Genomic DNA, 12,490 nt, shown 5'->3' on the forward strand with positions numbered 1-12,490 from the left:
TGCCACTAAGGCATGGTGCCACAACTGTAAACAGTCTGGGCACCACACCAAGGACACTTCTTGTCCCAAAAACAAACCCCAGAACAAAATTCCAGGGGTAACCAGTGTAGCCATGGGAGATGACTCCTCAGATGAGGAGGTCTTCCTAGCCTTCAACTGGAAACAGGGCCCAACAGGTGAGTTGGAGATTCCAGAGGGAAGTAGACACTTCCACCACCTACTGGTGAATGGAATCCCAACCACAGCCCTGAGAGACACTTGTGCCAGTCACACTATGGTGCATGACAGGCTGGTGCTCTCAAACCAGCACATCCCAGGTGAGACTGCCAGGGTAAGAGTTAGCCTAGACAGGGTCACTAAGAGGCCTGTGGCGTTAGTGCCCATAGAAGTGGGTGGCACTCTTAGCTGGAGAAGGGTAGTAGTCAGTACAGACCTCCCCCTTGATTGTCTCCTTGGAAATGACTACCCAGAGGTTAGTCAGAGCCCAAGAGAGAAACTGGTCCAGTGCCAGTCCTCTCCCAAGGATTCTGGAAGTCCTGCCTCTGCAGTAAATGCAAGCAGGCCCCAGAAGAAGAAGAAAAGAAAACAGAGTAGGAAGGGTGGACAACCTTTAGCCAAGGTTACAGCAAGCCAAGGAGATTTTGCTCCAGTAGGGGAGAACTCCAAAAATGGCCCTGATAAAGTCCAACCTGACCCACAAGAAGTCCTGGCTAGTCAGGCAACTGTTAAACCTGAGTGGGTGGCTCCTCAGCTAACAGAAGAAAGAGTGGAAGAAGGGTGTTTACTACAAGATGTGGTAACCCCCCACTCTAATACAGCAGACAGGCAACCTGAACCCAAAGAAGCCTGTAACTTAGCCCCTTCCCTTTTAGGTGAAGAGCTAAAGGTGTGGTTCTGGGCACTGACAGCTGTCAGTGGCCTCTGCTGGGTGTTAGCCTTTATGGCTGCACTATCCTTAGCATGGTGGTCTGACCCCATGCCAAATAGCAAGTTAGGCCCCCTGACCCTATTGGTCATGGTGGGGTTACTCCAGCTCTGGGTAACCTCTCTGGGTAAGCTAGGGGTAACCCTGGCCAAGATAAGGTTAGCAGAGGTGGATACCTCTAAGACCAAAATAGAAAGAATGGGTGGAGACATTGAAGAGGCAGACAAGAGGCAATTCAGACTAGGTCCTATCACTGTGGAAGTGGGTCAGTTCCCCAAAGGGAATGACCTGAACAGAAGGATGTAAGGCAGAGTAGGCCCTGCAACTAACCAGCCTATTTCTCCTACTCTTCCTCGCCTGACAGACTAGGAAGACTCTCCCAGCTTGGGCTGAGTCTCCTGGCCTGTAGGCTGGGGGGGGCTTGTGTAAAGAAATGGCTCCCTGTTGCAGTTACCCCCCACTTTTTGCCTGATACTGATGCTGACTTGACTGAGAAGTGTGCTGGGACCCTGCTAACCAGGCCCCAGCACCAGTGTTCCTTCACCTAAAATGTACCATTGTATCCACAATTGGCACACCCTGGCATTCAGATAAGTCCCTTGTAACTGGTACTTCTAGTACCAAGGGCCCTGATGCCAAGGAAGGTCTCTAAGGGCTGCAGCATGTCTTATGCCACCCTAGAGACCCCTCACTCAGCACAGACACACTGCTTACAAGCCTGTGTGTGCTAGTGAGAACAAAATGAGTAAGTCGACATGGCACTCCCCTCAGGGTGCCATGCCAGCCTCTCACTGCCTATGCAGTATAGGTAAGACACCCCTCTAGCAGGCCTTACAGCCCTAAGGCAGGGTGCACTATACCATAGGTGAGGGTACCAGTGCATGAGCACTGTGCCCCTACAGTGTCTAAACAAAACCTTAGACATTGTAAGTGCAGGGTAGCCATAAGAGTATATGGTCTGGGAGTTTGTCAAACACGAACTCCACAGCACCATAATGGCTACACTGAAAACTGGGAAGTTTGGTATCAAACTTCTCAGCACAATAAATGCACACTGATGCCAGTGTACATTTTATTGTAAAATACACCACAGAGGGCACCTTAGAGGTGCCCCCTGAAACTTAACCAACTAGCTGTGTAGGCTGACTGGTTCCAGCAGCCTGCCACACTAGAGACATGTTGCTGGCCCCATGGGGAGAGTGCCTTTGTCACTCTGAGGCCAGTAACAAAGCCTGCACTGGGTGGAGATGCTAACACCTCCCCCAGGCAGGAGCTGTGACACCTGGCGGTGAGCCTCAAAGGCTCACCCCTTTGTCACAGCCCAGCAGGGCACTCCAGCTTAGTGGAGTTGCCCGCCCCCTCCGGCCACGGCCCCCACTTTTGGCGGCAAGGCTGGAGGGAACAAAGAAAGCAACAAGGAGGAGTCACTGGCCAGTCAGGACAGCCCCTAAGGTGTCCTGAGCTGAAGTGACTCTAACTTTTAGAAATCCTCCATCTTGCAGATGGAGGATTCCCCCAATAGGGTTAGGATTGTGACCCCCTCCCCTTGGGAGGAGGCACAAAGAGGGTGTACCCACCCTCAGGGCTAGTAGCCATTGGCTACTAACCCCCCAGACCTAAACACGCCCTTAAATTTAGTATTTAAGGGCTACCCTGAACCCTAGAAAATTAGATTCCTGCAACTACAAGAAGAAGGACTGCCTAGCTGAAAAACCCCTGCAGAGGAAGACCAGAAGACGACAACTGCCTTGGCTCCAGAAACTCACCGGCCTGTCTCCTGCCTTCCAAAGATCCTGCTCCAGCGACGCCTTCCAAAGGGACCAGCGACCTCGACATCCTCTGAGGACTGCCCCTGCTTCGAAAAGACAAGAAACTCCCGAGGACAGCGGACCTGCTCCAAGAAAGGCTGCAACTTTGTTTCCAGCAGCTTTAAAGAACCCTGCAAGCTCCCCGCAAAAGGCGTGAGACTTGCAACACTGCACCCGGCGACCCCGACTCGGCTGGTGGCGATCCAACACCTCAGGAGGGACCCCAGGACTACTCTAAGACTGTGAGTACAAAAACCTGTCCCCCCTGAGTCCCCACAGCGCCGCCTGCAGAGGGAATCCCGAGGCTTCCCCTGACCGCGACTCTTTGAAACCAAAGTCCCGACACCTGGGAGAGACCCTGCACCCGCAGCCCCCAGGACCTGAAGGACCGGACTTTCACTGGAGGAGTGACCCCCAGGAGTCCCTCTCCCTTGCCCAAGTGGAGGTTTCCCCGAGGAACCCCCCCCTTGCCTGCCTGCAGCGCTGAAGAGATCCCTAGATCTCCCATTGACTTCCATTACAAACCCGACGCTTGTTTCTACACTGCACCCGGCCGCCCCCGCGCTGCTGAGGGTGAAATTTCTGTGTGGACTTGTGTCCCCCCCGGTGCCCTACAAAACCCCCCTGGTCTGCCCTCCGAAGACGCGGGTACTTACCTGCAAGCAGACCGGAACCGGGGCACCCCCTTCTCTCCATTCTAGCCTATGTGTTTTGGGCACCACTTTGAACTCTGCACCTGGCCGGCCCTGAGCTGCTGGTGTGGTGACTTTGGGGTTGCTCTGAACCCCCAACGGTGGGCTACCTTGGACCAAGAACTGAACCCTGTAAGTGTCTTACTTACCTGGTAAAACTAACAAATACTTACCTCCCCTAGGAACTGTGAAAATTGCACTAAGTGTCCACTTTTAAAACAGCTATTTGTGAATAACTTGAAAAGTATACATGCAATTTTGATGATTTGAAGTTCCTAAAGTACTTACCTGCAATACCTTTCGAATGAGCTATTACATGTAGAATTTGAACCTGTGGTTCTTAAAATAAACTAAGAAAAGATATTTTTCTATACAAAAACCTATTGGCTGGATTTGTCTCTGAGTGTGTGTACCTCATTTATTGTCTATGTGTATGTACAACAAATGCTTAACACTACTCCTTGGATAAGCCTACTGCTCGACCACACTACCACAAAATAGAGCATTAGTATTATCTATTTTTACCACTATTTTACCTCTAAGGGGAACCCTTGGACTCTGTGCATGCTATTCCTTACTTTGAAATAGCACATACAGAGCCAACTTCCTACAACGTGAAACAATTCTGATACTCATGTCTATCTAGGGTGTGTGCAATGTTTGTCATGAAAACAAAGACTGCAATCATGTACATTTAACAGTTACGTTTATTCTTCACCACCAGCTAAACAACTGTCAGAGCTTTAATGTCATGAGCTCACAGCTGATTATTTCTCCATGGGGAGGGCTAAGGGAACAAGGTCTTGGGGGGAGGGGGGGCAAAGGAGGGTATCAAAGAAGTAAGACTAAGAAACATAATAATTGTTATAAATTGTATTTGTATAGTGCTAACTACCCCAGACAAGGCGTTGCAGCAATTTGCGGTGAGTAGTGGTCAGTCAACTGGTTATTGGGGTTAGTTTTGCATGCTCATTCCATGCATTCTGTGGTAATGGTCAACACAGATGTAATCATTATGGGGGGGGGGGGGGGGGGGGGGTGTTAGGTGAGGCACATTGTTATGGTTTCCAAAGAGCTTTAAGGTATACAGGCATGAGATTTTTAGAGTGACGTGTATATAGAAGAGGGAGACAGAAGGTAGAAGGAAGCAGTGGGTGATTTTAATAAAAAGAAAATGATTGAAGGCCAGTTTTTCATGCAGGATTTTAAGAGTTATAGCAGGTTGAGAAATAGGAGGGAGTAGAATAGAGGTAAAAAGAAGTTAAGAATGGTACATATAACTACATAAACTTACAATAGTTTGCATGGAGAAATGGATAGCCTTCCATTAGCAAAATATGCATGGAGAATTGAAACTTTACAGTCAAAGACAACCATGTGTGCAAGTGGCACCTGACCTCACAAAGCGTGCATTGAAATGAACAAAAAACGAGTGTGGTGGGGAAAGACCGACCACTGGGTTCAAAGGTACAAAAAAATATATTCAGGAGCAATTTACACACTGCTCATTTCTGATGAAAGGATTTCCTAAGCAGGTAAGAATAAGGAATAAATGGATCCTCCCTTCCCTTAAACCCGTCCCCCGCCATCGACCTCCTCCGTCAGCCTCGGTAGCCCGCCGCTTCCGTGCCCACCCACACTCACCCTCGGGGTTCCGGTTTGCTCCTCTTGCCTCCCGTTATCAACTTTCTCTCCTGCGGTAAAACTTGGCCCGGCCTTGGCCCGCCCAGTGACGTCAGCGCATTCCGGCCCCGAGCGTCAGGTGACCTTCGGACCCCGCCCACGCTTCCGGCCCCGCAAGCCAGGTGGACCGGAAGGAACGGTTTCAGATGTGGCTCGAGGCGGCCATCTTGGAAGTAGCAAGGAAGACGATTCGGAAGCAGAAGGGGAACAGCGTCCCGCCCTTGAACCGGATGTTGATCGCTGGGCATACTACATGAGAATAGGCCAGATTCAGGAGGGAGACTCCGGATATTTTGAAGCAAAAAATCTGGCTTAATTTTGGCTGCCTTCTGCTTCAAATTGTCTCTACTCCAATAGAAGTCTACATGGGAAAAATATCCTCCCTTTTTTTTTTTTTTTTTTTTTTTTATTCTCCCACTTTACTCTTCTAAAATGTTGCCATGTATGGGTTGAGACATCTTTGACTGAGGGTGCTTCCAAATCCCATTACTGATATAATAGATAAAGTGGGAGACACTATGGAATCAAAGAGAAAACTGCATTCGATTATGTGCCAAATAATGCAACTGCAATGTGCAACTGATGTAGCTACACTGGGCACTGACCTGGAAGGGCGGCACTGACTTTGGGACTGGGTGCTGGATTTTGCAATAACTTACGATTTAAAAGCACCAGCCGCAGAGTTCCTTGTGTGTCCAGCTTTCACACACCAATAGAAATGTGAAGATCACTCTTGTGATTAGTGTTCCAGCTAGAGAGAGATATGATAGAGTTTTGCCTCGCGGCAATTCTGACTCACAATAAAGTAGCACAGATGCTAAATATGTCTGCTGCGAAGAACATAACTGTATTTTATGCGGATAGCTGAGTTGGATGAGTCCCAGTGCTTTAAAACAAATTAAATGTGTTAGAGAGGGGCTGTTAAGCGATGAGTGGCACTTCTGCTGGGTGGTAGTGAGGGAATTCAAGGAGGAGATCGGGGTGCTAAATTATTGTTGCACTGGGTGCCACCAGCGAAAAAGCAGGCTCTGCGTGCACGAGCCAGCTTACCAGAGGAAACAATACACAGGACAATCACAAACACTTGCAATAGGATACAACAAGATGCTCAGCTCCCCAGCAGGCACCGTGTCACTCCGAAGCCCAAAAACCACACCTCTTCTAAGTCATTTTCTTCATTTATTTTTCATAACTCTTTCCCCAAGACCAATGCAGACCTGTCAATTCATACTTTGCCACTGTGTGTCACATGATATTAACACTGTTCACACAACCACTCTGAAAAGCTGATCCCCCTTACTGACCACACATTGAGGTAACACCTACATATAGTAGATTTCCAGTTCATATGTGGGGACTATGCACAGTGAAATCCCATTATGAATTATGTCACCTCCATGGGACTATGGTTGCCACCTTTCCAAGAAAAAATACAGGGAATTTGTTGTTGTTTTAAAAGTCCTCAAATGCCTGAATGTGATACTAAATAGGCCTGCAAAAAAATTGTCTTTACTCATTTATAATATTTTCTGTTGGAATTTACTTTAATTGTTAGTCATGGATCGTTAACACAGGTTGAGAACACATTTAACTCTGTTTTCTATTGGTATTGAGTGATTGAACTATGTACAGATAAAGGCTAAAAATACCAGCTTTAGGTGAATTTGCTTATTTTTGTACCAGCTGGGACATCAAAATACTGGTGGTGCCTGTAGAAAACCAGCCAGGTGGCAACACTACGTGGGGCAGGGAAGGCAGCTTTTGAAGTCTTTTGAGTTTTTGGTCAGGATAAGGGTAGCACTTGAAACCAAAACAATCTATCCACTATCTATGTGCGGTCACTCCAATAACCCTCTGTGTCTGCCTGGGCTGGGATAGACCGAAAAGCCCAAATATTCTTCAGGCCACAACCTTTTTGAAGCGGGACCTCAACACCGTGAAAATGTTTTCACAGTTGGCAGGTCCGCCAGCATGTACCAAACTTTGGGAAACTAAAGGTTGGTGGTAGGATGTCTATGAGTGTTACAAATGTATTCATTAGTACACATTTATCAAAAAGCTTCAAAGGGAATGCCAACTCATATTTTTCACACACTGTGATTTCCCCAGCCAGATTTTTCTCCACACGCAATTCCAAAACTGCTGAACGAATCTGTCATTTGTACCTTTTTTTAAGGTTTAGTAGAAATATGTTGAACCTTTTGGATACATAAGGCAAAACTTAAGTGTCCAGTACATATGTCAATGTATATTTTTCAAAAGGTTAATTAACACCTGCCGGTGCAGGTTTGGACTACAGTGAACATGAGCAATCCCCCTTGCATGCACTCAGGACACTCACAAGGCTTGTCCTCGCAATGTTTGCAAATACTGATAGGAAAGGAGAGGAGGTGCAAAGATGTGCTGAGAGGGTCATGGCAGGATGGAACATCCAGGAGCCGCACTGGTGGGGGTCACAAAAGACTGCAGGGAATTGAAGGGGCACAAAAATGGACTGCATCGGCAGGTAGGAGGCATGGAGCGGCTGTCAGGGTCAGGAACACACAAAGGGGTTGCAGGAGGACTTGGCCACAGAGATGGCACATAGAGGGGATGGGGGACACACAATTTGAAGGGGTGAAAAATACACAGATGGCTAGGATGGGTGGTGGAGGAGGTCAGCACACAGGGACTTCCTCAGATACTTAGGCACACAGAATGGCTGCAGGTGTGCTTGCAGGCACAAAAAGAGGATGCAGGGAAGCACTCTCCCTCAAGAGGCAAGGGGGGATTTTTCCATACCCCATCATCCTGCCCAAGTGCAAGTGGGGATTTACATGTTTATGCGCAGAGGTGGTAATTTCCTATTCCCTCTCCCTTGCTCAGTGATCAACCTCTCTCACCTTTTTCACAAGGTCGAGGGTGGGTTTGCGTGCACCCCCTCTAAAGTTGTTAAAGGGCAAAGGGGATTAATTACACCCTCTCCCCATTGCCTCGCTTAAAGGTGAGTGGGGCATGTACCACTAACTTCCAACATTAGCTAGATGAATATGTGGAAATGCCTAAACACCCCCTCCACCTTGCCCCAGGGAAAGTTTATTGTTTTAAATAGAGGGTAGCTAGCAGCTGCACCACTCTTCTGTAGCCCTCACAATGCTGCTGTCCACATAGAAGAGTAGCATCTTCTACTCAGTCCAGCATGCTGTTTCCAGTTGGAAAGAGGACACAGAAGTGGGAACCAGCTGACCAGCTACTCCTTGACGGTAGCAGTGTGCAGATCATGAAGGAGCTGTGTCGCAGTCCCCCCTCCTGCGCCTTCTTCTCAAATGGCAACAGAGTCCTGGAGAATATGCCAGATGATCCACTTCTGAATGGCCTATACGATTGTGCTAGCATGGGGGAAGCATGTGGACTTGCACCCACTCCTGCCCCATGTTCACAATTGTCAACAGTGAATAGAGACGGATGACAGCTGATTCAGTACTTGTGGTGCACAGAGGCCAGTGGGACATGAACCACTCCTTTTTTAACGCTAAAACTGAGCCTGGGTCAAGGTGGGCAACACACTACTCAACCCCTGAGTAATGAAGAGAGAGTTACACCCACCCTCCCCCCATCCTTAGGCAAAGCAGGGAGGATCGAGACATGTTACCCCCTCCATCCCCCCCAACCCCTCCCCCAAAATCGTTTTTTAAATCTATCCAAGCACACAAATGGCCTATGAGAGGAAAAGGGGCAAAAAGAGAATTTTCAGGGAAGGGAGGGGCTAATAGGGTGTGGAGGCACAAAGAGGTTTGCACAGGGGTGGTGGGACACACATAAGGCCAACAGGGGCAGGGCAGAATGCCATACACAGAAGCTGCATGGGAGGTGGTTGTCACGCAGAGGCGCTACTGGGACAGCAGGGGCAGAAAAAGAGGCTGCAGAAGCAGGGCAAGGTGACACATATACTGTAAGGAGTGCAGAGACACACAACAGGGATGTGTGTAATCAGGGGCTCACAGAGAGCAGACAGGGCACATACCGAAGCACAAGGAGGTACACAGGGGACACAGCTGGGAGGCCGTGTGGCACACAGAAGGCTTGCAGGGGGGAGAAGGGCATGTAGAGACCTAGCGGGTGGGCCATGGCAGCACACAGCAAGGGTGTAGAGGACATACAGAGGTGCTCCAGGGAAGACAGAGAAACCCACATTTGTTTATAATTACTACACATGAAAAAAACAGCATAGCATAATCCATACATGCAGGTTCACCGGCTGTAATTGTCTTAATCGCACTTGAGGGACTGGGGGCATCATGACCTGCTCAAGGCTTCACCTCTCATGAACCATGTCCCCACCTCTGACTCAGCAATGGTGACAAATACAGTCTTGCACTTGGCACCTCTGCATGCATCTACTTGTCACAGGATGCCTCATATCCCTGCTCCATTCCTGTAGGAATCACACCCTATGTCCGCACAAGAAGACAGCAAGACTATTACAACTAGCATAGAAAAAAGACTTATGCAACAAGAAGTTGGGAAGAAGGAAGCACCTCGCCTACAGGAGTTGGAAGTTGTATCTCGGGAAGGTGACCAAGGTCCACGTTCTTCTCCACCCAGGGCACAGCAGGAAGGAGGGGGTTATTTATACCTGAAACGAACTGGGAAGAGGAGTTTGGAGGAAAACACAACAATAGCCTAGGGGTTAGGGGCAGCTCAGGAGGGAGGGGCCCAGGGAGATACTAGGAGGAGATGGATAGCTACACAACCGATTGAAGATTACCCTGACGAGGTGAAGGAGTGGAGAGTGGTGAATGCCGAAGAGGAGGTGGAGCACTTGTAGGGAGACCTAAGCAGCTTTTTCCCGAATAATGGTGACATCTAGGAGAGTGGCAGCACCACTAAATAATGTGACCGAGGGTGTATCACAGGCCAGACATGTGAGGAGAACAGGACTGTACATTTATTATACAGCTGTACTTATAAAGGAATAATTCATTTTTAGAAAGGTAGAATCTAGAATCCTTCCCTAATAAGCATATTTCTATGTCAGAAGAGATTATTTCCTAACCCATAGCTCACACAGTGGTGCAGCTATCAATCGTGCAGCAGGTGCGGTGGCACAGGGGCCAGGGATATGAGGCGCCCACTTCATCCAAAGTATAGGTGCTATCGTTACAACCAAATAGGGGGAAATGAGGGCCCATTCGCTTTTCTTCCATTATGGTTCATGGCACTATTGCTACACCACTGACCACACAGTTTCAAATGTTTTGAGTTTGAAGATTAATGGTATACGTTTTTTTCTTTGTTTTCCCTTTAGTTTTAATATTAGGGGCGCAAACATCTGTTCGTATTTTAAGGGTATTCATATATGTTCAGATATATGATAAAAGAGAGAGCACGAGGGAAATATGTTTTTTACAGTCTGGCTTTGAGATCACCTCCTAAATTGAAACAAAGAAAACTGTATCTTTCCTGGTAGAAAAAAAATAGTTTGAGGTTTTATACAGGATAAGAAAAATAGATTGAAATCTTAGGAGATAGTATCCTAAATAGAGAGGGAGAAAGGTTAAGTGAAAAACATCGGTGCCTTATTCTATATGTTCTTTCGGGGTGTTTTTTGAGGTTGTGTCTGAAGACTACAGGAGATATCAAAAGGTGAGTCCCACTTCCTTTGCAGATTTCATCATCAGGCCTTTAAAATCTGATTAAATTGGTTTAGAAAGATTAGAATATTGCAATATATTTTTTCAGTTTTTTTTAAAACTACCCAATAAAAAATTATTTTGAAAACTGAAAGTATTTTTTTCTTGGTATTTAATGATAATCAGAGCACGAGGCACTTATTTTGTTCTTAGTGACTCTTTGTGGCACTAAGCAATGTTTCCACAATTGAGCTGTTTTTCCGTGACAACAGAACCTGACCCTTGCACTATACTATTAAATGGGTGAACCTTCAAACCAAAATTGAAAATGTCTCAGTTTAAAAGTACACATTGTTACAGACACGGGCTACAGGAGCAGGTCACCAGTGCTGCAGGTGGTGACGGGGCACATGCATGAATTCACAGCCTCATCTCCAGTGTGCAGCCTCAGTGATACTGCCATGACACATAGAAGCTGCTGAACAAGAATTCAGATCCATATTTGTACATGTAGAGCAATGTAAGTCTGTGGAACAGCAGATCCTTTAAAGGTTACAGTACAAGCTCTAATCATGAGGCTCCTGGATTATGGCAATGTCCTGCTAGTAGCAGCCAATGCAATGATACACTGATATCCAAACTGCAGGTGGGCAAAACACCGTTGCACATCTGGTAAGCAACCTTCTTTCAGGCCCTTCTTCGGCCCCAAAGTTTAGAGCCTTACACTGGCTGCCGGTCAGGAAACGTTCTGTCTTCAAGCTGTGCTGTCTCAGCCACAAGTCCTTGATGGGTAAAGGACCTATTTATCTGGGCAGGAAGCTGAGCTACTACTGTCCCGAAATATATGCTTGCATTTTCTCCAAAATTTTGCAATGCTTATTTATTTTCATTTTTTTTTAACAATACTTGATGGACAAACATTAGCAAGGTCAGCAGATTGACCCTCACGTTTTAAAGGCAAGACCGTTTGGCTTTGCCAATACATGTTATGTTCGTGTTGTTTGTAGTGGAAGGGGAAAGTGTTGGGCCTTGAGTCATTGTAATTTGTCTTTCATGGCTTCCTCTGTAAAACAGGATGCAGATTATGGAATGCTTCTTTTTAAGCTCGAAAGGGGCTGTTGCTTCTGTGCCTTGCCCCGCTGGTTGCCAAGGGCGTAGGTTAGTCAGTAGATTCAGGGCGTGAGTCTGAGATTTCCCAACCATCTCTGTAGTGTGCCCAACTAAAAAAGACCTGCTCTGCAGTACTAACCTTTCACTTAATCCCATCTTCATATTTGCACTAAGCGCTACAGAACGGGTGGTTGTAGAAAAGTTGATGGCCAAATCTCTCCACTTTAGGGCCGCTGCCTCTTGGTTTAACCTTGAAATGCTGCCATAATATTTGAATTTTAGATCTAACTTTGCATTTTTATTCTTTTTTATTTTTATTTTGCATCAAGTGGTATGGAACACGTGGTAAAAATCGATATGCTGCCATAACATTGGCATTTTGCAACCAATCTTGTATTTTATTTCCTTCCCATTTTTGTACCATGCGTAACCGAACAAGTGTGTGTAGAAAAGGAGTTGGCCAATCTTTGCACCTTATGCTCAGATCCTAGAAAGGCACTATCGGTTTGCAGAGTCTTCCCACAAATGCTGCTCCAAAGGATGCACTTTAATGTACACTGCACCTTTGCATGAGCCCTTAATGAGGTTTTAATTTGCAGCTCTGTTCATAGTTTGCACTTATTCTCTCTTTACTTGCACCATCGCGCTGTGGGATTATGC

At 47.0% G+C, this 12,490-nt stretch overlaps 1 protein-coding gene across 2 annotated transcripts in view; it reads right to left on the reverse strand.

The window, feature by feature from the left end:
- LOC138268756 (thyroid receptor-interacting protein 6-like) overlaps positions 1-5,283 on the reverse strand; it is a 41,769-nt gene extending 36,486 nt beyond the window's left edge. The window contains exon 1 of one of the 2 annotated variants that reach the window (XM_069218744.1): positions 5,070-5,283. The gene's annotated coding sequence lies outside the window, so the exon portion shown is untranslated. The remainder of the gene's footprint in view (positions 1-5,069) is intronic. The other variant, XM_069218745.1, reaches the window with a different exon arrangement.
- Between the last annotated feature and the right edge of the window lie 7,207 nt (positions 5,284-12,490).

The sequence above is a fragment of the Pleurodeles waltl genome, chromosome 12 (genome assembly GCF_031143425.1).
Source record: "Pleurodeles waltl isolate 20211129_DDA chromosome 12, aPleWal1.hap1.20221129, whole genome shotgun sequence".
In the NCBI taxonomy this organism is placed as follows: domain Eukaryota; kingdom Metazoa; phylum Chordata; class Amphibia; order Caudata; family Salamandridae; genus Pleurodeles; species Pleurodeles waltl.